The 25158-nt window shown below is 37.4% G+C and overlaps 1 protein-coding gene and 1 long non-coding RNA gene across 13 annotated transcripts in view; one reads left to right on the top strand and one right to left on the bottom strand.

Annotated features, from left to right (window-relative positions):
- Window positions 1–25158, top strand: part of USP25 (ubiquitin specific peptidase 25) — a 412805-nt gene that overhangs the window by 280669 nt on the left and 106978 nt on the right. For 8 of the 12 annotated variants that reach the window (XM_078388974.1, XM_078388964.1, XM_078388970.1 and 5 more), the window contains one exon: window positions 25021–25081. The exons of the other annotated variants lie outside the window; for them this stretch is intronic. The gene's annotated coding sequence lies outside the window, so the exon portion shown is untranslated. The remainder of the gene's footprint in view (window positions 1–25020; window positions 25082–25158) is intronic. 12 annotated transcript variants of the gene reach the window in all.
- Window positions 735–25029, bottom strand: LOC140705658 (uncharacterized). The gene is made up of 2 exons (XR_012085101.2): window positions 12386–25029; window positions 735–5393 (listed from the first exon to the last, which is right to left on the bottom strand). It is a non-coding gene; the product is annotated as an uncharacterized LOC140705658 (long non-coding RNA).

Below are 25158 nucleotides of genomic sequence, written 5' to 3'. Positions count from 1 at the left end.
TATAAAAGGAAACATCACCATGGTTACTAGGTAGGCAATTGTTCCTGCATAAGAAATAGTCATAAACTGGAAGAGAGCTTCCCTCCCTCCTTCCTTCCTTCCTTCCTTCCTTCCTTCCTTCCTTCCTTCCTTCATGATTTACTAGTCTTTCAATATGTTGGCCAGCAGTTGTTTTGGTAAATATTACTAATATGTACATTAGCTCGCAACCCTGAAAAAATATAATTCAGGCAATAATCAAGGTAATCTCTTAATTTCTATGAATGTATTTTTGGAGTAGATAGCTCAGTGAGTTAGGTACTTGGCTCGGGAGCTAGTGGTTGGAAGTTCAGTTCTCCAGTGTGCATCCTAGAAGAGCCACCCTGTGTGGCCTTGGGTAAACTGCATAGTCCCATACTGCCCCTAGAAGAAGGGATAGATAAACACTTCTGAGTACTCTCTACCTAGAAGACTCTAAAGGGAGTCACCATAACTCAGAGTTAACTTGAGGGATCACACTTATTATTAAGTACTTTAAAATATAGTGAAGTTTTAAAATATAACCACATGGTGGTAGGTAAACAAAATAAAGAGAACCAGTATTCAGAAAACAGCCACCAGGATATTGACCAAACCAATAAAATTCATGATGGCACATGTTAAAAATGTCCAGTTTTCGCTTCCCCTCAGCTGATGGCATGGCAAAGTAAGAGCTTTTTTTCCAGAAAAAGGTTAGAATTGTAACTATGTCAGCCTTTGTTTTTTTGTAGAGTGATGACATTATCAATAATTTGTTGAAAAACTTAGAAACCTTGTATACATGGAAATCACAGCCGACCTAGGCTTCTTGTGAAATGTGCAGAATTGAACCAAAAAGTCAACTCCACTGTTCATCACACAATCAGGCAAAACTGGTGAAAAGTGGCAAAGTGACGTGAGGATGCATGGAGTTACACTGGGAGCAACACAATGTATAATTTGTGGATCCCCTCTTTTGCCATAACACATCCTTTCAAAATGGATATGGTTCATGCTGTTTGCACTGATTTTTTGGCTTCTTTCAGAGTAAAGTTTCTATTGTTTTCTGTATAATGTTATCCATATACCAACATCTTGTGTGTTTGGCAGGTACTTTCAAATGTCATGCTTAATGTTTCTGAGCACAATGATGTCTGGGAGCAATAGAGGAGGGAGAATAAGTGAGTGGGGAAATGCAAAGTTGTCTCATGTTTCATTTTATCGATCTAAATGTGGTGTCATTCAATTAAGAGAAAAAGTGATGGATAGGCTGCATAGATTCCTACTTTGCTCACCCACCGCTCCAGATAAAGCAGTTTTGAAGTGATGAGTATGGGGAGGAGATGATGGGCTAAGACAAATCAAAGATACTATGTGATCTGAATGAGAGATTAAAGATGTTTAAAAACAAGCCTGAGAAGCAATATCTGCTGAGATTGCATTTGGCTTTGTCTTGCCAGTGCTCATCAACAGTATGAGCAAACACAGGAGGGTCAATGCAGTTTTAATTAAATGGGCTACCTGTCTATCCATACAGACAAGAGCCTCTGGCTAGAACATATAAGTTTTAACTTATTTATTTTCAAAAGAAATATGTCTAAAGAAAACTTTTCCCTAATGCTAACTGTAATTCTAAAAGCTGATGTGAAGACATTTAAAGGTTCTAAATCTGTATTTAAATAAACTATGCTTCTCTTTTTATTTTTATTATTGCTTCATTTTCATTTTGATCAACTTAAATGACATTTCTTTGATTTCAGGAAGCTTATTCCGCTTCTGCATGTTCCCTACCTGGAAAATCCTGAAAAGGTTGCCATAAATCAGAATTGATTTGATTGCAGATGATGATGATGATTATGCTTTACATCATGTTCTGTTCAGAGCTAGTAATTACTGCCAGAGGTTAACATTAAATTTGTCAATTTTTAAAACATCTCATACAAAAGGTCTCAAATAACTAATATTTAAAAATAATATTTTAAAAAAAAGTAACATTAGCAACATCAGCAAGACAACAACAGCAGTAAAAAATGTTAGTGTGGCATGTCTCCCTGTTAGAGAGAAGTAACTCCATGCTATCTCACCTCTGAAGGAAAAAAGGATCTATAGTTTCCTTTAAAAAGTATGTAAATGTATGCAAGATAGCCCCTGCATGGCTCTTTAAATATCCAGAAATCTTAGTTAACAGAGAATTGCAATCTAAGCATGCAGTTTAGGTACCATTGCTTTACAAAAAGCCAGCTGGGCTCTCCCACTACAATTTTAAAATACAGCAGCATATGAAATTTGCCGGAATATACCTCTCATTAAAAGGTGCCTTAGACTGAGTACTGTTGGCCTATCTGGTCCAAGGTAGCTTTTGCAATGCATGTCAGCCCCATTCCTGTTCCACCCTAATCAGGTAAACTGCACTTCCCACAAATGAAAAAGCAAACAAATTTCAGTTTTCATGGATTATGTTTGAAAAATAATATTGTTAGAGCAGTCTCTGTGCAAAATGAGGCTAGAATGATTTACAAGGTCTCCTGTCTATCAATTAAAGACACCCAAGGTATCTCTATACAGGAAAGAAGGACCCACCTACTGCTAAAGCCTAGCTGAAGATAACCAATGAAATTATTATTAATACACATGAAAGAGAAAAATAACATTTCTATTGGTGCAAGAAGGGCCTCTTTTTTCATTTGTAGCCAGTTGTGCAATGGTGAGCAAAACTGGTCATCCTGGTCTATTTTTCCTAATGGCATTGGTTGTAGTTTGGGGATTTTCTTGGAACCTCCATTGACATTAGGAGCACACAGGCCTTCAGTGGCTCAGAGAACTTTATATCAGCTTCAGGCTAAAATATCAGCCCCATATTGCTGGATAGAGAGAGCTTCACAACAGTGATATAAGCTCTTGTAACTTTCTATCCTGGAACCAGAGCTCTTTGGTGTATTTAGGGTGATGGAGTCAGAGGACTGAAGATCATGGCAAACCAGTGGAAGTATTTGAATGTACAGATAAGGAACATGTGCTAGATATAGGAATATACAGCTTGTATAGGGATTTTGGGATCTCACGTGAGTGAGAGTTTAAAAAAATGGACCTCAGAGTACTAGATAGAAGGACCAAAGTGAGACAGCACAGGCCATAAGCAAAAACATTACAACAGGTAGTCAGACATGAGTGAACCATCACTCCTATCTGCAAAACAATTGGGCTGAGGTCATGAACTTGATGAGCTGTCCCTATTTTTATAATCTGTTACAATTATGCTGTTTGGTTAGGGCTGCTGGGAACTGGAGTTCAATGTTTGGAGGGCTACCAGTTCACCATCCTTAGACTACATTGATGCTGCTTGTGGTAATGGTGATAATGGCACATTTTCTGAGGCTCCAAATGCACTCTTAGTGCTTGAAAACTGTCAGAAGTATGCAGCAAAAGTGCTATAGCCATATGGAACAACTTTCACAAAGTGGTGAACAAATAAGTATATTTTACACGAAGAAAGCATGTCAAATGCATGCCAGCAGAATCAAAAGTGCCTGCCCAATAGATGATATTATCCATATTGTCATGAGCCTATTCAGACATTATGAAATTGACATGGGAGGAAGGGGACTATACTAGCTTATCTTGCTCCTTGCATGTTTCTGCTGTTCTCCTCACATAGATAGTGACTTTTCAAAAAAGAGTGTCTTCCCTATGTAGAGGCTTTCTGTGTGGTCAATATGAAATTAGGGTTCTGATCATGTCAGTCACCTCCATTCATACAAAAAACTCTGCTCCTCAGAACGTTTTGCTGCACAACAGGAGAATTGTAAAGATGTGCAAAGCGGGTCCAAAGCTAGCAACCTCTCCCTCACCACATTGTTACTTCATAATGACTGAATAGCACTGTTGTTTTTTTTAACCAATATATGAATACCCCACATCTTTTGAAGATGTGTCAGAAGAAAACCGGAATTCTTATCAGTGATCTACTGTCACATCAGTAGCATACTAATAGAAATAGTATTGAAATATTGGGAAAAAATGTAGATGGTTTGAATTATTTGCATATCTTGAATGTGTTAAGAGATTTATTTGTACAGTAATAAAGCAGAAACTAAATTTCACAAGGTTTATACAAATAAAGCCAAAACAAAAACAACAAAAACAAAACTTCTTAAAAGGGGTTTTATTTGAATTATGTCAATGATGAGAAACTGTGAAGATCTGAAGTTACTGGAAATAATTCATATTTAGGTTTGTTACTGTAGGCAGTGGGGAATTGAGGGTCGTACTAAAGAAAATATGGGACCCTTTTTTGCATTACAGATGTTTTGTTGCAGTTGTTTGTGTGACAGTTGTGGTGCAAATAAATAAATAAATAAATAAATAATGCTGCCAGGCTATGGAAGATCTACATATTGATACAGGCATGAAATGCATATCCTTATATCTAGATCTAATTATCAGTCACCAATTTTAAATGAATGGCATAACTCTGTGACATCTTAGGTATTAAATGATTTGTTATGATTTTAGCTTTTGTAGGGAATGTTTACTGAAGGGACCTAAGACAGTGGTAAATATTTAAATATAATAGAGATACTGCTAGCAACTGAAAGTACAAAGTCGTCACAGTTAAGCACTTTTTAGTCACACTGTTTCAATTTTAGTGATCTCTTCCCTTGAAATAACTGAGATTTAATAGTGCTCATCTGAGACAGGATCATATTGCAAGTGACAGATAAACCGTATGTGCTGTCAGAGAACACCAACTGCTGCAGGGCAATGGCTGTCTCCTTGTCCATCATTGCTGGTAGCACAGGGCACATCAGTTGCCATTATCAGATGGATGCATCAACAGTTGAATCCTTCATCGAGACGCATAGCAAACTGAACTGCCATCCTGAGGGCAAGAAAAGCACTAAAATCAATGTGTATCGATTTTAACTGATGTGGGGTGTTTTAGCCCCTCACAATGGTGAATATGACAAATGGTACTAGTATATTCTATGCTGCTACAGAGATTTTATGATTCACCCCTCTCTACCTCTAAAGAGATGGTCTGAATATTGCAGTGGTGACACTTGCTGTCGTAAGGTGGTTGAAAGTAAGTGGGTGATAATAACTGGATGAGGTTATAGGGATAATGGTTGTTATGGGTTTTTCGGGTTCTTTGGCCGTGTTCTGAAGGTTGTTCTTCCTAACATTTCATCAGTCTCTGTGGCTGGCATCTTCAGAGGACATGAGTAGCACACTGTGCTCTGGTGCAGTTAGTTGGAGAGTTGAGTATTTATAGCTGTGCGTTCAGCTTTTGTCCTGTTCAGGAGATAGGTGATAATGGTGATCATCGTGTTTTAGTTTTGGGTCTATGGGATACTTGTCCCCTGGAAAAAAGGTGATTTTCTTCAAATTGGAAAGCCCTGGAGAAAAATAAGGGAAGTTGAAATGTTTTTTAAAACTTTAGCAGTTCACCTCTAGCATGGGGAAATAAAATCTTCACTTAATGTCGCATTCTAGAGCCAGTCCTGTCATAAGGCAGAGTGTCAGCTGCGTCAGGCAAAAGATACTGGCCAGCTGGTGTAGCAAGTTGTTGGGTAGAATCATAGAATTGCACAGATCCCACAGGTTAACTTAACTCATCATATCCTGGCTGTTGAAGCTAAAGCATCCCAAACAAATGACCAGTGAAGGCAAGTCCAGGACCCGATGAGATAGTGCATTCCACTTTCAAAAAGCATTTACTGTCAGAGAATTCTTCCCAGTGCTTAATCAGAATCCCCTTTCTTGCAATTCGCATACTTTGTTCTGCGGACTGTCTTCAAGAGCAACAGAAAACAAGCTGCTCTTCCATGTGATGACCATTCAGATACCTGAAGATGGCTGTCATATCCCCTCTTACTCTTCTCAAAGCTACACTTACCTGACTCTCCCAGCTATTCCTGACATGGTTTTAGTATATTGATCATTGTCTGCCTTGCACTGTGAGCCAGCCTGTTGTTCTCAGACGCGGTGAAAGACACTGCCAGTACTGAAGCAAAATTCATCAGTGAGTCTAGTTGGTTTTTGTACTTGAAATGGGGAGGGGAGGTATTTTGTCCTTCACCTCAGGCAGCAAAATGTCCCTGGCCAACCCTGCCTGCTGAGTGAACAATTGCAGCAGCATGTAGTAAACAAAGAGAACCCTTGCCACTTCATAAGACCTTTGACCTTTACTACCCATTGCTATTCCTATTAATATAGGCAGCAATGCACATATATTAACATCATGTAAATCACTCTGGGAGACCTGTCAGCTGAAAGGAGAGCAAAAATGTTTCATACATTCACTCTGGGGTTTAGACAGCACTTTATAGATGTAAGATGATGGACCTATTTTAGATACAGGGGTCAGCACCTAAACTAACACCTATAAAGTTCATAGTTAATGCCTGAATGGAGTAGCAACATTACATTAATTGAAGCCACTGTCCTGAGTCAAATTTCTGGGTTTTTTTTTTGTCCTATTGCTGCCATACAGGCAATAGGAAACAAATATAGGCCCACAATGGGTTTTTTTTTTGGGGGGGGGCAGTGCTACTATAATGCTGAACATGAGGAGAAAATGTCTATAATTTTTATATTAATTATTTGATTTTTTCATACAGAGTTAAAGAATATTGCAATTATCTTCCAAAAATTACCACTGTTTTGTTTTTGCAGATATTTTTAGCAGACTACTTAATCATATCTATCTCTGAATTCTGAGAATCCCACTATAATTCACACTCAGTAGATTTTAATGCGATTGCAATATGCTCTGAGATTTTGTTGTATAAGGTGGTGCATAAATGTTTAAAGTAAACTAAAATAAATAAATAGCAGGGAACTTGACTAATTGCCTATGTCTGGTCTAATGTATGGCAATCATTTTGCAGAAACAATTAACCACACTGTTACGTATGCAGTGTCAGTAGAATTGCAACAGAATTTGTGCTTACTTTTTTTTTTCTTACAGTTTTGATAGTATTTTAAAAGATGGATTTAGACTAAGGAAGAATCCCAGTGGTGGGGCATCACTTCACTTTTCTTGGCTTCTTTTTACAAGTTTTTTAAAAGCTCAGGACAAAAAAAAATAAATATTAGAGTTCTCAGCCCGACTACTGATTTTACAGCTTCCCTCAATTTTTTTTATCATATTCATGTAAATGTGATGTTTCTAAATTTTCAAATGACACAATAAATATTTTGTTAAGAGTGAATGTTCACAGAAATGGGATATGATTCTAATATTAGTAAGTACACAAAACAGAAGTACGCTCAGTTTAGCTGTGTTAGGAGAAAACCTCAGTATTATGGTGTGGATGTTTTCTTCAATTAGTCTTTTCCAAATTTTATTCCACCAAATGTTTTAGGCTTCAACTCCTCAAATCCCTGACCACTAGCCATGCTAGATGGGTCTTCTGGAAGTTGGCATGCAAAACATCTGGAAGACCAAAAGCTGAGAACCACCATCCTAAATGCATTCAGTAAAAAATAATGTTTAGAAGGCATTAAAAACAATTTCAAAACTGCCATATGAAACCCTCCAAAAATACACTTCAAAACTCATTGTTGCCTCCAGACCTTGTCTATATATATGGTAGTTAATATGCTTTAAATCTCTAGAAGACTACATGAAACCAATTTTTTAAAACCTGGAGAAATGAAAGAGAGTATTTATTTTTCACAGAGCTCAAGTCAGGCACACAATATAGAGTGATTTTATTTCCCTCGCAATTTGCAGAAACTCTCTTAGGGAAATCCTATATACCCAGTATTTGATTCAATCCCTGCTTTTTGTGGCAAAACAGCTAAGCTGCATCCAAGCCAAGGCTTAGTTTCGAAAAGACTCTTGTTCACTTTGCAAAGGTTGATCGTCCTCTCCTCAGAGTCACATACAGCGGGCATCATTCTCTCTCTCTCTCTCTCTCTGTCTCCTCTCTCTCTCCCTTGTGGGAAGCAGCTTTCCATACTGCACAGCTCTCTTGTGACTAAGCTCCCTTAGTGTTCAGATTGCTGGGGCAGTTGTAACCTCACATGTTGTCATCACACTGAGTGAAAAGTTAAGATAAGGAGTGAATAAGAAAAAAGAGAGAGACAGGAGAAAGAGGGAAAACTGAGAGGTCGAGGGCACAGAAAAACATAAAATGAAATGAGAGAAAAAGATTGAGTGAAAAATGAGTGAATATGAAGTGCAGCCAGAACAGCATATTCTTAAACTTAAAGGTGAAAAATCACCTTGGCTGCCCGAAGATCCTAGGAGTGGTGAAAGGATAGAGGAACAGGGAGAAGGGGAAACAACATATAGTAATATAGAGATATCTGGGCTGGTGCAAATAAAGGTAATAGGGTTTTTTTCTTAGGAAGAAAAATAAGGTGAGTGATAGGTGCGATCCAGAGGGAGTCATGGATGGATGGAAGGGATATACAAGGGATAGGGGTATACAAATCCATTGTGGTGCAGAGGAAAACAATGTATGTTGTAGTTATAAAGAAAGAAGCATGAAGGATTAAAAAGGGTTCAAAAAGATTTCATTTGTGCCCTCCTTTATAGAACTGATGAATTGATCTTATAGATGCATGTTGGAGAGGACTGAAATAATAATTACATCCTAATAAAATATTAGACTATAAGTGAAAATGATCATACACATGTTTTTTGGTTGTTGTTGTTTTAAAAAGACAGCCTGGCTGTAATCCCTTTGAAGAGATTGATGTATCTACCAGTTCACATTTTCCCACATCAAAACATTGTCAGAAACTCTGATTAAAATGAAATGAAATTGTCACCCACCTCTATTCTCTTGCTAAAGGTTCCATGGAGGATTTATGTCTGAACATGGAACAGCACTGAGGTTGTTTCATACTCAGTAGTCCTACCACAGAATGTACTGTTTGAAGTGAAACAGTCTTGTGCAAGGTAACCCAGTACAGATATCAAGGCACTGAAACATACCTTTTGAGCCACACAGATTGGCTGAATTAATAACATTTTCAGAATAATATTTTTTATTTTATTTTTTGGGGGGAGAAGCTCCTTTCCGCATGGCAGTACCTTCTCTCTCTGACTCTCTCATGCACACATACAAACTAAAATAATATAAAATATTTAGGGATCATCTTGGGTTCATGAAGGATAAGTGTACTGTTTTCTTTTAATTTTGGTAGTATGATATGGTATGAAAAATAGGTTTTGTTATCTTTTCTCTTATAAATGGGCGATTTTTTAAAGCTAGTGGTTTACTAAGGAGAAATAATTTATAATGCAAGAGATATTCATTCTAGAAATGAGAATAAATTTTAAAGATATTTATATTGTCCCTGGACTTGACTGTTACACTGTACTTTAAATGGCATTGATTATGTGAAGGTAATGAAAGTAGCAGATTGATCTTTATTCAAAATTGGAAAGCTGTGCCTCTACAGAATTCATTAGGCAAGGTGAAAATATAACATACTGAAATCTACAGTTTTGTTTTGGTTTTTTAGGGGAGAAAGAAGCATTGGTATAGTCAGTGCTTCAGGATTCTTTGAAAGAGTCGTAAATCTGATGAAATTAATTTTGATTAGAATAGTTGAAATTGTTTCTAAATCTCATTTTAGAAAGTTTATCTTGTCCTACCTGACTCGATGTACAAACGGGAAACAATGTATTAGAACTAAGGTGTATGTTACTTTACCTCTCCATTAAGAGGTCAGTGAATGCAAGTTATTCAAAAGGACTGCATAATTTTACAGAACCAGCAACACGACAGTTGTTCTCTGAATATAATATGAAGCTTTGTTGTTAACAAGGAGTGAGAAAATTTTGCTGATTTTAATTAAATAATGGGGGGAAAATACCTAGTTGAGTCAACTTGTCAATTCTGCATTTTATTTTCAACCAAACAACAATGAAAGATACAAAGCTACGAAGAGCGAATGTTTTCCTTATTTTCAGAGCAGCTTGCTGAGGAAGAAGTCAAAGAACCTACCCCCTCCCTGCCGCCCCCATGCAGAAGTTATTTTTATATTTTCCAAGGAGAGTTGAAGCTCATATCATGTATTATCTGATTTGTAAATTCCATCACCTTGCTTCAGACTGAAGGAAGATAGGGCGCATACCGCAGGTTCTTCAGTCAGTCTCCTACTTTTCTTTGTGTCTTGAATTTAGTTTCTGTTTTGGGTAAAACAGTTTGTGGTAATGAAGCACAAAACGAAAGAGGCTCTCTCACACTTTGAATTGCCAGTGTTTCTCTGCTGAGGCGTCCAAGAGCTGCCTATTCTTCCCAGCCCACTTGATATCCTGCAGGTTGTGGCAGAACAATTCACAGGAAAAGCTTAGACATTGAGCTTGCATGCTTCTTGACTCCATTCTAAACCCTTTGTTCACACCAGGGTGGCATTTTTTTTCACACAGCATGTGGCAGATTTGACTCCTCTCCAGCTTGTCTTATAAAATCAAAGTCTTTTTTTTTAAAAAAGGAAAAAGATCCGAAGTGCTGCTTCTAGTCCAACAGAAGCTAAATATTTTTAATTAAATATGCTTCATCTGCTATACAGAATGTAGAACAACAAAGTGAGGGTCCAGGAAAATAAAAGAAACAGTATTTAAATCAAATTTCACACTGTTAGGCTAATAGACTAAACGTTAATTTTGCATATAACAATACATATTAAACTCAACTGCAGGATATGCATTCTGAGTATAATTAGACTATATGAACCAATCTACAGTATAATAATGTAATGTTTAAAGTGTCATTTCAGCATAAAACTATATTCTTTGCTATTCCTCATCAATGTGTTTTCTTTTACCCCCAAAAAACAGATATGTCAGGCTGACACAATATTTTACCCTACAATATGAATGCAGAAAAAAGAAAGAAAAAAGAAATTGTAAACAGTATAACTCCAGTGGAATAATTTGTTATTTATTTATCTATTTATTTATTTACTTTCATTTTATTTATTTACTTTTGCTTTTCAAACTCCTATGTATATATGAATTGTCCAGCAGTGACACACAGTTTTTAAAAAGACTTTAAAAAAATATGCATAGACCATTTCTATGGTGTCTTGTAAGATACAATACTTGCGAAATGTTTCAATGAAGTAACATTTAAAATGAAAAGAACAGTAACAGTTTGATGAATCTTAGCACTTAGTTTTGGTACAACAAATTGAAATATATTTTCTTTTACCAATACTTAAGGTAAATAAAAGCAAAGCAAGCACATTTGATTTAACAGGGAGCTTGCTTTTTCTTTGTCTCTATCTGAGTGATGGCTATTATTTTGCTTTGATGATAATATATAGTTTGTATTTTATTTTTTATTTTCATTATCAGGTGTTCTCTGATAAAGGGATGCAGCAATGTTTGGTTATATCTTATTTTTGTAAGGGAACTACTGTGTGGTTTGGTACTAAAAGTAGCATCTGGTTATTATTGTAATACTTCTGTAAAGTGACGAATTATAAAATTGTGGTTTTGGCTATATTAAAATTGCATAATGTAACTCACTAGACAACATCTTTTATGTTTTGGCTTAATAAACATTATTTTACATATTTATTTAATCTTATTTAATTTTCAGTAATATGTGGAGATTGCTTAAATGTACAGAATACTGCTAAAAAGCTAAATCAGGGTTTATTTCATAAAGCAATAGCCCAACAAGGTAGATCTAGAAAAGATCTACAGTGAATCCGTACACATGTCTACTCAAAAGTAAGTGCAGCTAAATTAACTGCTACTTACTTCCAGGCACAGCATGTGGGGGCTTTTATCCTTGTTGTTCAAAACATTTAAAGTTTTGACAAGAAATCATTTTTCTTCTTAAAATAATTTTTATATATGATATAATGCATGTGATGGCTGAACAGGTTTAATTCCCCCCCCAAAAAAAACTGTTTTGGAGAATTTTCATTCAGGTTTTCTCATATGCACCACATGATGTAAAGTGCTACACTGTTTCATAGTGAAATTATAATTTGAATTAATGACTTATAGCATATTTACTATCTAAACTTATTCCTAGAAAGAAAATGAAAGGCAAAGAAGTCAAAATTTGTTGTTCTGGATATTAAATAGCTATGATCACATTAAACACTTAGTTTGCTGAAGTGTACTTTTAAAAGGCAAATGAACTGAATAAAAGAGATTCCGACAATGACTAATTACAATTCAGGCTTATTATTTCTGAAGATCCAAAGCAGTAAACATGTAATTATATGGAAATAGCATATTGTTAAGGTCTAATACATTTGAAGATAGCTGATAAAACAATTATTTTGCTGAGTTTTTGTGGCATAATGTTCACTCTCCAACATCTGATAAAGAAATACTGTATTAACAAATGAGCTCAGAGGAAGAAGGATACATTTAGTAAGCATATGAAAATTAGGTACCTACTTTCACAGAACAAAATTTACCGAAGGAATACCATGATCTGATTTCATTAAGATTCTGTCAAAAGAAGAAATGTAATACAAACATTCATCATTATCCACTCCAGAAAATTCCAGATCGTATTGCTTTGTACTGGCTGTTCATCTTCAGTCTTTCTTCAGGTTCATATTTCTTCTAATATGGAGCAACCCAAAATCTTCAGCAAAGTCCAGTTTACATTTACATTGCCTTTCCAGTTTTTGGCCTGTCCTTACTATTTAGAGTAGAAGTATGAACTCTCTTCAAAAAAATCTGTGCAGAGTAATCCTCTTCTACTTAAGTCTGAATAAAAAAAGAGTATTCGTTGTGAATTATGTTTCATCTGTCACAATAACCTTCTTTATTCTTTAGTGCACCTCCCCTTTGCCTTTGGCAATTAGAGAAAATAGGTATGTCTTCAAGAAGAGAGCGAGTGGTATCTCAAAATATACATAGATCCTGATGTCATATATAGACAGTGCTTGCTAAGCAACACCCTGAAGAAAATATAATCCCATTCTGAATCCAGATTTTATTAGACCACAGCAGAGGCAAGCATACTTTACAATGAGCAGTTCCTGATACTTGTCAGTGGGTTAACTTTTTTTCCTTCCTCTTTTCTCTCTCGCTCTTTCTTTTTTTTCTTGCTTTTTTGACAGCTAGTGGTCACAGAGATTTGGTCATAATATTTGAGGATGAGAAAAACATGATTATGAATGGATTTCAGGATACGTCACTTTATGTGGGTTGTGGACGTCAGTGTTTTTTTCCTAAACATTTAAATATATTTGAACGTGTGTATTTGTTTAGAAATATTTTGACATACTTTTACATGCATTTTCTAGTCAAATTTAAACAATTCTAGAAACAAAATGAAGGTATTTGGCAGATGTTTTGTTAAAAACAATGCCTCAACCCACTATTTTCACACTAAGGTTTCATTGATAGCAATACTGCCATGGGAGAGGCTCAAATTTTGTTTCTTTCTCTCTCTTTTTTTTCATAATTGTGATAACAAAGTTCATTTTCTTCTGTTTTACAAAAAATAAAACAAAACCATGAACAATTCTCTCATAACCAGTTACTTTGTCATTCTTAATATGGAGATGTACTCAATTTTTGCCTGCATTGGGTTGGCTTTACTATCTTTAGTGATAATCAAAACACTTAATAGTAAGATTTTAAACCTCTTTTGATGGTTTGTGGTCAGTCAGATTTTCCAACCGTAAACCAAAAAGCAAACGTTTGCCTGAAAGGTGGACCTTAAGCATAATTGTATGAAAAAAAATCTCAGCCAAATCCTTGGATAAGAAAGGTGAGAGTTGATGCAGCCTGAGGATAATGAATGTGGTTATGTGGAAGTATCAGCATCAATATGTGACTGGATAATATAAATGAGAAACAGATTTCTAATGAAGAACACTACTTGAGAGTAAAGGAAAGCATTTTGGCCCTTTGCACAGGTTTGGGCTCAAAAGTGCTTGCTAAGCTATCTATTTCACACATGCAACGACAGAAGGTTCGATATTCATTCGATCGATGAGTGAAAAGGCACAATGGCAAAATCAGACGGACTTCTTTTCAAATACAGATCTCTCCAATGTCCCCCACAGTCTGCAGTTGCACGGCTGGTGGTGTGGCACAGACAGAGCAAGGGTTACATCAAGGCTGTTCTCTGGACCGTGCAAACAGTCTAGACCGATGACCTGCAGCATCGTGCCCTTTGAAGAAGAGACAAGTTCGGTCACGATGAAGAAAAATCAAGGCGTACTCATTTTAACAATAGGGAGCAGCTCGTGGCTGCAAAGAGGTAAGCAGGGGTAAGCAAAAAACAAAACAAAACAAAACAAAAAACCAACAAGAAAAGGCATCTGCTTCCATGGTTACAGGCCAACTATGAGAACCTTGCTTTTAAGAGAGAGGGTTCTCATGCTCCCTCACAGCCCATGTCATGCATTATAAGCAAAGGCAGGGTGAGCTGAAATCCGCATAGATATTTCAGAAAAAAATGATCCGTGAGCACATGGGTGTTAGGTTTTTTTTTTTAAAAAAAAGGTCACATGACTGGTAAGGACCAGGCTTGTGCTGTAACTGAATGGAACACTTTTCTCTTACCCAAGAGTAGATGGAAAAGTGTTTGTGCAAAATGAACATTCATATGAGACGTAACATTTTCAGTGCTCTTATTCTGTTGACTGAGAAGAGGTCAAGGGTTAAGAGTTTTTTTTGTGTGTGGATGTGACAGGGCCACAAGCCCCCTTTGTTAAGAAAGCTTTAGGGAACGTCTAATAAGATTTTACCTTTCTTTCATTATGCATTATTATTACAAAATTGATGAGCATGAAAATACGTAATCACAACCATTTGGAATAAATTTTCTTCTGGAGAAATAATTTTTCTTCACATTTCTACTTTCATATTCTTACCAGTGCAATGGACTGGCAACTTTAAAGCAATTTTTGGCAACATTGGTTTGAACGAAATGCTTTGTTCGTAGAGGGAAAATAGTTATACTAGTCTTTGAATTGTTCTGTTTGCTCAGTTAATTGTTTTTCAATTTTAAAAATGTGAACATTGCTTATTTCAACACAATATATATGTTTGGGCAGGACTATATGTATTGTATTGTGTGCATATCAACCATTGTATTAATATTAACATATTAACTATTCTTGTCACTGGTCAAATTTGATATGTTAAAGCTTCAGCATTAAACCCACTACTTAACTGGGGCAGGGGGGGATTCACTTCTGATTATACATGTATAGAATTGCAGAGTAGAGTACCAGAATAGTAGAAAATGATTTTAATTGAAGTGGCTATAGGGCTACAAAGATAGGAAAACAATGTTATGTTTGCTTACTAAAACCTATTAATTTCATGTTTATCTTACTAAAATACTTATTTTGAAGAATATGAATTCTCAAAATATTGTCCACCATTGAATATCTGCAGAGTTTAAAACAGAATTATCATTAACAAATGCACATACTTTTTATTCTTATTTATTTTTGACAGTGCTTTTTGGTGCATACATTTGTGAACTTTAAATGAAAGTAATTAATATTTACTAAAGCAGTGCCATTTCTCAACTACTACGAAGTATATAAGAAATTTTTATGATGGACCGTTCCATAATATGTTTTTGATATCAAGAACGTGTGGGGCAGGTGACTGGTGATAATGTCATGCTTTTTAGAAGAAAGCTCTTTGTAGATATTGTATCATTAGTGGTGGTAGTAGAGATGCAAAAACAAACCAACAAACCCAATTATACTCAAATACTTAGGTGTAAAATGAGGTGCAACATAAATGCTAGTGATTAAGTCATGACATCTTAAAGAAAGGAACCATTTTTGTTCATCTAGTAGTGTAAAATTCTGCATATTAATTCTTCATTTGTCAGCATTATTGCAGATTGCAGAGGGTTTTAAAGGTAATTAACTAGCATGAAAAAGATAGTGAAACTTAATGGTACTGGTATATTGTGTCATACTGTATCTATTGCTCATACATGTTTGTATTTTTGTTACATCACAAATAGTTGTCAGTCTTAGACCATCTGGTATTAGGTGTTCTTGCTTTTTCATCCCCAGAATATAGTATAAAATAATTATTCAAATTGCCAACACTTCTGATACACAAATACATACTTGCTTCTTAATGTTAACTTTTCCACTGAAGCCTTTTGAGGTTGTATATTTGTTACTCCACCTCAGTATTGTGTCTTTCTATAAAAGGCCTGTGTGTAAGGGATATTTCATGTCATTTTTCGATGTAATGTATACATGAAGTTAAAGGCATTTGTCAATATGTGGCTTCATCCCCCTCCCCTGCTTTGACTTCCATTTTCGTTGAAAAGATGAAGTGTAAAATACTCTGGAACCCCAAGTATTAGCAGCAATCTAGTATAGTGTATAAAAACTGTAACTTTCACAACACTGAAAATATATACATAAACCAAACAAATGTAGTATGTTTCCTTTAAATGACTTCTGAGACTGGAGGATGTGCTTACTTTTGTGCAAGGAGTAGATATTCAGTCAACTTATACTCTTCTTCCTTACCATCTCCTTGGGATATTAATCTTAAAATGAGAAATAAGCTGCCAACTACTTTGGTCATGAGTCAATAGACATTTAGCTGTTCCTCATTTAGCTGTTTTTCAGTCTTATTTGTAAAGGTTATTTGTAATTTCTGCAAACCAGCAGGCTCTCTTCAGCATTCTGCTATTTCTCTTTTGTTTCACAGAGGGCTGTATGCTATTAAAGTGTGCTGCTTTGGACTCACCACCTAACCCAAGCTGAAGAGACAGTCTTTCCATTCTTGGAAGGAAAATGGCAGGATGCTAGTGGTTGCTTAGTGATGGTTGGCATTCATTCTGTGATTATCCTCCTCTCTTGGAAATAGGACATGTTCTCCAGCCATCTAGGAAGAGAAGATGATATCGGTACCTTGCAATAGCACTACACTGAAGTGTGAGCAAGTTTGTGTCCTTTTAAAAGTTGCAAAGAAAATCCCTAAGGACGGGAAGGATCATCCAAACAAAGATCCTCCCATAGATATAAATGCATGCCCCATCTCTTTGTTTTGAGGTTGAGCACCTTGTAGCAGAGGGAAACAAATTATATAAATTTATCTTTTCATGAAAGTCTGAAGAGACTATTCTGAGATTAGTTTGTTCAGAGTAAAAGTCTCAAACTACAATCCTGCATTCCTGACTTCAGTGGAGTTTACTCCCTGGTAAAGGGCAGAGCCACTCTTTCACTTTGGGCATTTCTTCTCAAAAGTTAGAAGGTAAATGAGTGCAGGGAGTTTTAGCAGAGCTGGGAAAAACTATTTTTCTTGGACTGTGACTCCCAGAATTTGACAGTCAAGTATTATAGTCTGGAGAATTAACTTCTTCCAACTTCTGAGATACATATGTCACTACTGATGTGCATTCTCTTTCAGATATTGAATAGGATAGCAATAATAATAATTTTAAAAGGTGGTGCATAGTTGAGTTTGGTCCCTTGATGCAGAGTCAGAGTTTGATCCTGCACTGTGCTTCGCTAGAAAAGAGCCAGCCTGTATAGTTTTAGAGATACTGCACAGTCCCAGGGTGCCCCCAGAACAAGGGAACGGTAAACCATTTCTAAGTTCTCTATATCTAGAAAATCCAAGAAAGGATAACCATAAGTCAGAATTGATTTCATAGCACATTGTTGTTCTTGCTGTTGTGGTTAATCCTTGTAATGCCCAAAGGACATGCATGTTCTCTTGTTGGAACGTTTTAAAACTGCCTGGTGTTTTAACCTAATTAATTTGTGTAATAAAGATGTACACTTTACTGTTCTTGAGGTTTTTAGAATAATTATATTGTTTTAAAAATTACTTTCGTAAAATATAGACTATGTTGTTAGACTCAGATCAAAAGGAGGGGGGGAAGAATATTATTATGTAATAAAGATCATAGTGTGGATCCTTTATGCTAGTTTTAAAATAAAGCCCCACTTTATTTTTTGCCAAACAATTATATACAAGCATGAACAACTTCATAGATAAAAGTTAGAAGGAGCTTTTACGCAAGTTCCTCAACATAGTATCCTCCAGACACTTCAGCCTTCACTTTCCATGTGTCCTGGTCTGTGTCCTGAAAGTTGCATTCCAAAATATTCATGCGACCAGGTTGGAGAAGATTGCTTTACAGCAGTGCTCCCCATCCTTGGCCCTCCAGATATTCTTGGACTTCAACTCTCAGAAGCCTTCACCACCACCTCTGCTGGCCAAGATTTCTGGGAACTGAAGTCCAAGAACATCTGGAGGGCCAAGGTTGGGGACCACTGCTTTACAGGGAGCCAACCACAATCACTCTTCTGTTCATGACAGTGGATGAAAATGGAACTTGGAAAAGCTACCTTTCTGAATGGCAAGTTCCAGTATTCCGCCCCCCCCCCCAAGCCAGCATGATCAGTGGCAATGTTGGGTGGAATACTCTGTGGAGTTTAGTCCAGGAAAATAATATCTCAAGCTCTGGGTGTACTGTAAATATAGGCATGGTTGCAGAAACGGCCATCAGCCATCCATTTATAGTAAACGTTATTGCCTCATTCCTGCCAACTGTGTAGCCCAATATATCATGTAGAGAAAATAAGGGAAAGTGTGACCTGTTGGGAGATTGAACCATTTCATAGCATTTGTTTTTAGAATTTATACTGATAGTTGGAAAAAAATTGAATGACATATTTATCCTGTTTTTTTTAAAACTAGACAGCATGAAGTTCATAAAATGATGTTTTATAAAAACCATTCAGAAAGAGTGTGAGGGAAGATACAAGATGACAAAAGAATTTAGGAATATGATAGGTCATGAAGCTTTCTAACTTAAGCTTTTCTCCCAGATAAGCTACATTTAGGCTTCTGTCTGTCTGTCAGGTGGAATTCCCAGAATGGTGAATTCTGGGATTTGGAGTCCAAACCCCCACATTAAAAATAAATGGCATATCCCTAAGCACTAGTGCCAGTTCTTTGCAGAACTACTTTATTTGAGGGGAGCCATTGAAATAGAGAAATAATGACAAACATGCCTTGCACTGTCCTTGAAATCACAACTGTTTTTCTTTATAAAATAATTATCTTGATCCTTTGTTCCAACATTTATATGCAGTGTTACAAGCCTTCTGTGTTCAGTCTGCCTTTCCACCTAAAGCTTCAGGATTGTGTCCTGTCCTGTCTAACCATCATTAGTGAAATACAATTTCTTCCTTCCTGCAATCCCGTATTTCCCCAAATATGCTCCAGATGATAATGTGATCCACTGGAGTATATCTGACTTGTGTGGGCAACATATACAAGGGGAAGTTCTCTGTCCTTTGAATACAACACCTGTATGCAATACGCGCATGATGATTTCCTCCCATCCACTTCCACAGCACTTAGAAATACCCTCCCATCCCAAAATGGTTGTGGAGGATTTCACAGCCCCCTCAAGCACAACTGCTGTGCAGAGGAGAAATCACCCCCTTCTGATTCTGCTGATGAAAGAAATTATTTCAGCTGCTGTCCTTTGTTTTATTCCCTCCCAAGAAGGCACATAAAACCATTTTCCCCTCTCCCCTATCTAAACTCCAGCTCTCCAATTGTTCGAATAACTCCTCTTTGAGCTATCTCCCAGAAGGTTTTGAAGCATATATGACCAGTCAGATATGCTCCCTGTTGATCTGCCACTTCTACTGACTGGAAACATCTCTTCCACACTTAGGATGGTGATTCTCCTAGGAGTCTATTCCAGTCTTTATCTGAAAGCACACATCCAAGCTCATGCATGAAATTCAGGTAGTTCTGGTATTGTCCTTCATGGATCATGGAAGTTGTTCTTTATTTACTTAAAATAAAAGTACCACATTTTCCATCCAAAATAAAGACATATTTGATCAAATATTTAAAAACAAATGAACAGCAATTTCTTACCATGATTTTAGTAAGCTTCTGTAAAGTGAGACACAATTTTCAAAGGAAAAAGGAAAGTTGTCGCTACTGCCAAGGCAATTGGAGCAACATGTACTGCTTTGCTTTCAACAAACTATTGTAAAGGGGATGGCGATATGTTTCCCCTCCCTCCCTGACTTGGTTTGCCATCAGGGACATCACCACACATCCAGAATTAACTGGTTAATTAACACAGTTACTTCAGTCAGTTAAAATTTTGAGTGGAAGGATTGGTACACATGTATAAATGTTTTGTAAACTTAACATTCCCTATGAAGTAAGTGTGTGTGTGTGTGTCTGTGTGTGTCTGTGTGTCTCTGTGTGTGTGTGTGTGTTCTGTGCTGTCAATTCCGAATTGAGTTACAGCAACCCTAATAGGACTTTCAATGTAACTGAGATATTTAAGGAGTGGTTTTACCAGTTCCACTCCCCCAATCAGTTTCCATGGCTGAGTGGGGATTCGAACCCCGCTGTCCAAAGTCCTAGTCTGTTGCTCTATCCACTACACCACACTGGGAACAATTTTTAAAAAATATACATTCATTTTGTGTGTCTGTTTTAAATCTTGATCCTCTATTTCCTGCATCGCCTGTAAACCTTAACAGTTATGTAACAATGACTGGCTCCCCCCCCACAGTGTAATCCATGCATTCTAGATGCTCAGAGCTGCCAAGAAAGACAAAAACCAAAGAAATTGGATGTGAAAATAAGAGGGGAAAAAAGAAGTAGGAAAGCCTATGAGAAACAATATAAGAAAAGGTAGAATCTGGGGGTGAGGAGGGGAGAACCCCAATATTGTCAGCTATGCAGTGTCACTCCTGTGATGACTCAGAGTATTATAGAAGACTGGCAAGTTTCTTTGTTTCCCCAGAGCTTTTTCTCAGTCAAAGAGAAAGAAAAAAGGAGACAGGAAAATAAACATAGGTTCAAAAGTTACGCCAGCTATACCTCCTGGTAGTACTTCCAGTGCTTAGTCTATGTCATAAAGTTACTCCTAATAATGCTGTTTCCCCTCCTTCATGTCTCTCTCCTCTTCCTTACTTCAATCCTTGTTGCCTTAAGGTTGTGAGGCCACAATGCTACAGCAAGCTGAGAAATACCCATATGTTTCACTGTCCATCCTTTGCTTCTCTTCCCTCCAATCTACTTTTTTGGATATTCATCCTTTTAGGCCTATACTGGTTCCTTTCCACTGGCTTCTGTCTGGGAACCTTCTCCTTTAAGACCAGGAGCCTTCTGATAGTTTTTCCTGGTGCTTACTCCCTGTCATAAAGCTATGCCTGGTTACTGTGTGAAGTGATAGAAACAGACAAGGTTATATCTTTATCTCCCATCACAGAAACCAAGCCGAACTACAAACATTCTGACGCCTTTGGGTCAAACTGCAGTTTAGATTAGAGATCTCTGTTGTAGAGCTGAGCCAGAAATTATTTTTACAAGTATTCTTACTGAGCAAAGACTGTTCAATGTAGAACAGTAAATAACATAAATGTGATGATAAGTTATTAATAACAATGACTAATAAAATCTAAAATGAGTGGTTTTTTTTAATTATTTCATGAAGATATGAATCTCCCTCCCCTCCCCTTCCTCAGACAATGGCAAATTTTTAGTCCTTGAACTTCTGCCCCTGGTTGTAGGTCTGATGAATATCTAAAGAGAAGTCTTCCTGACAACGTAAACTGGTTTAGTTTAGAGTTGAGTGTTTTGGTTTGGATTGTGCTAGGAAGGAGTAGCATTCAAGTATCATCCTTGCTAACTGAGCTTCCCTATAGCTATATAATTTGGTGCTTTTATGTATTGTTTTTCTAAAATGACAGGCTAAATAAAAAAACAACACACTTTTAAAATAACATTTACTTTGGCCTTTTGTCTACTGCAAGTTGAAAAGTTCATGAAAGTTTCATGCAGTCATATCAGCTCACGCAATGGGGGTGAGAAGCTTCATTGCTAAAAGTCCTATGGAAGCTCACCAATATCGGAGAGATATGGAAACTGAGTCAAGCTCTGACAGAAATGGGTTGTCATAACTTGTATGGCATAACATACCTTGTTGACCTGCTCTCTGTCTCTATCCTGTTAAGGATGTATTTTATGGCCTATCCAAAATTATTTATGAAAGTAGACTTATATTAAATGTTAATTGACTATAGGGCTTATGCATTTTGTCATATCCATTTGCTCAAAATTGAATTCACTTCCAAATAATGTTCTTCTTGACAAACATTTCAACTTCAAGTAATTTTTCTTGAGTTAATAGAAGTTCAAAACCCTGGACACATTTTCTGCCTATTCATTTTGATCAAACTAGTAACTATATGCATGCAGAACCAGACTTTCATATGTACATGTCCCTAAAATATAGTTTCTGACTATCTGGTTCTGTTCTTTTACTGAATACCAGCAGTAATATGATTTTTACATGTCTGTGAATCCTTATATAGAGAAATTGTACCACTACCTGAAAGAAGAGGATGTTAACATGGAGGATCCCAAAATATGTAGCAGTGCCAAAATAAAGTAAAACCCTTTAGAAAAAAAATAGGCAAGTGGGCAAATAATTTGCATTCAGAGGGTATGTAAAGCTGAAAAAAAAAGAAAATTAGGGACAAGGGGATCGAATAACAGAACTGGGAAGAAGGCCAGACTGGGTGGCACGTCAAATGGAAGCATTCCAAGTTGCATCACATCAGGCCCTATATTTAGGTAAGGTAAAGGTTCCCCTTGACAATTTTTGTCTAGTTGTGTTCGACTCTAGGGAGCGGTGCTCATCCCCATTTCCAAGCCATAGAGCCAGCATTTGTCCAAAGACAATCTTCCGTGGTCACATGGCCAGTGCGACTTAGACACGAAACGCTGTTACCTTCCCACCAAAGTGGTTCCTATTTATCTACTTGCATTTGCATGCTTTCGAACTGCTAGGTTGGCGGGAGCTGAGACAAGCGACGGGAGCTCACTCCGTCGCGTGGATTTGATCTTACGACTGCTTGGTCTTCTGCCCCTGCAGCACAGGCTTCTGCGGTTTAGCCTGCAGCGCCACCACATCCCTCCTATATTTAGAGATAGCTTCAAAAGTTCTCTTTTGAAAGCAGTTGCTTCTGAAAGAGAATCGGTGGTGGTGGGCTATTTTAACGAGAAAGAGGTTTTGAACTCCCAGAATCTCCCTGCCTGCATGGCCACTGGGATTTTTAATCCCTTTGTCTCAAGCAAAAACCCAGTCAACATGATTGCTCTTTTCTAACTTGGTTTCAGAGGTACTGACATCCCTACTTGCAGACAACTACATCTTAATGGTTACCTTCATTGGAATTATCATATAACGAAGTGTATAAAACAGAAAGGAGGAACCTGAGGCCTTGCAATGTCGTGGGATGCCAGTTCTGATCTGTTCCAGTCCATGTAGCACTAAGATATTGAGAACTGTGCTCCTACAACATCTGGAGAGCCACAGATTTTCTACTGGTAATGAAACTGATTCCTCCTTATGCACAAAAACACCAAACTACTTTATATCATGGAAGTGAGTATACCCCCTCACATTTCATAAATATTTTAGCATATATTTTCATGTGACAACACGCAGTCATTAATGTCTAATTAAACCACTGGAAACAAAAGTGAGTACACCCCTAAGTGACAATGTCCAAATTGGGCCCAAGTGGCCATTTTCCTTCCCTGGTGTCATGAGACCACTAAGTCTCACAAGTCTCAGGTGTGAAGGGGAACTAGGTGTTATTGCTCTCACTCTCTCAGGCTGGTCTCTGGAAGTTCCACATGGCACTTCACGGTAATGAACTATCTGAGGATCTGAAAAAATGAATGGTTGCTCTACATAACGATGGCCTAGGCTATAAGAAGATTGTCAAAAGCCTGAAACTGAGCTGCAGCATGGTGGTCAAGACCATACAGCAGTTTAACAGGACAGGTTCCACTCAGAACAGGCCTCGCCATGGTCGATCAAAGAAGTTGAGTGCCTGTGCTCAGCATCATATCCAGAGGCTGGCTTTGGGAAATAGATGTATGAGAGCTGCTGGCATTGCTGCAGAGGTTGAAGAGGTGGAGGGGTCAGCCTGTTAGTGCTCAGACCACACACCACACACTGCATCAAATTGGTCTCCAGGGCTCTCATCCCAGAAGGAAGCCTTTTCTACAGGTGATGCACAAGAAAGCCTGCATACGGTTTCCTGCAGACAAGCAGAGCAAGGACATGGATTTCTGGAACCATGTCCTGTGGTCCAGTCAGACCAAGATAAACTTATTTGGTTCAGATGGCGTTAAGTGTGTGTGGCAGCAACCAGGTGAGGAGTACAAAGACAAGTGTGTTGTGCCTACAGTCAAGCATGGTGGTGGGAGTATCATGGTCTGGGGCTGCATGAGTGCTGCCAGCACTGGGTAGCTACAGTTCATTGAGGGAAACCATGAATGCCAACATGTACTGTGATATACTGAAGCAGAGCATGATCCCCTCCCTTCAGAGACTGGACCGCAGGGCAGTATTCCAACATGATAACAACCCCAAACACACCTCCAAAATGACCACTGCCTTGCTAAAGAAGCTGAGCATAAAGGTGATGGACTGGCTAAGCATGTCTCCAGACCTAACCCCTATTGAGCATCTGTGGGACATCCTGAAATGAAAGGTGGAGGTAGAAAAGGTCTCTAACATCCACCAGCTCTGTGATGTCATCATGGAGGAGTGGAAGAGGACTCCAGTGGCAACCTGCGAAGCTCTGGTGAACTCTATGCCAAAGAGGGTTAAGGCAGTGCTGGAAAATAATGGTGGCCACACAAAATATGGACACTTTGTGCCCAATTTGACACAAAGTGTCCATGTTTTGTGTGGTCACCATTTTTTTCCATTTGGACATTGTCATTTAGAGGAGTTCTCAATTTTGTTGCCAGCGGTTTAGACATTGATGGCTGTGTATTGTTATTTTGAGGGGACAACACATTTACACTGTTATACAAGTGGTATACTCACTGCTTTACATTGTAGCTAAGTGTCATTTCTTCAGTGTTGTCACATGAAAAGCTGTACTAAAATATTTATGAAATGTGAGAGGGTGTACTCACTTTTGTGATATACTGTATATTCATAGAATTGTTTTTGAAGACTCTGTGTTTACCTTGAATTCATTTCACTTCTTTAGATGACTGGTTGGTTTTTTTCTCTTGAAAAGATGGAGGTTTCTCCAATTTCACAAACCGGAGGTAAGTTTCTTTCCTTGATTTGAAAGTATCATTTGGATTTCCTATGAAATACATGTGACTATGTATTTGGAAGTCTT

This window comes from Pogona vitticeps, chromosome 3, assembly GCF_051106095.1.
Source record: "Pogona vitticeps strain Pit_001003342236 chromosome 3, PviZW2.1, whole genome shotgun sequence".
NCBI classification, from domain to species: Eukaryota; Metazoa; Chordata; class Lepidosauria; order Squamata; family Agamidae; genus Pogona; species Pogona vitticeps.
Note: the sequence above shows the minus strand (reverse complement) of the source record. Positions and strands in the feature narration are given on the sequence as shown.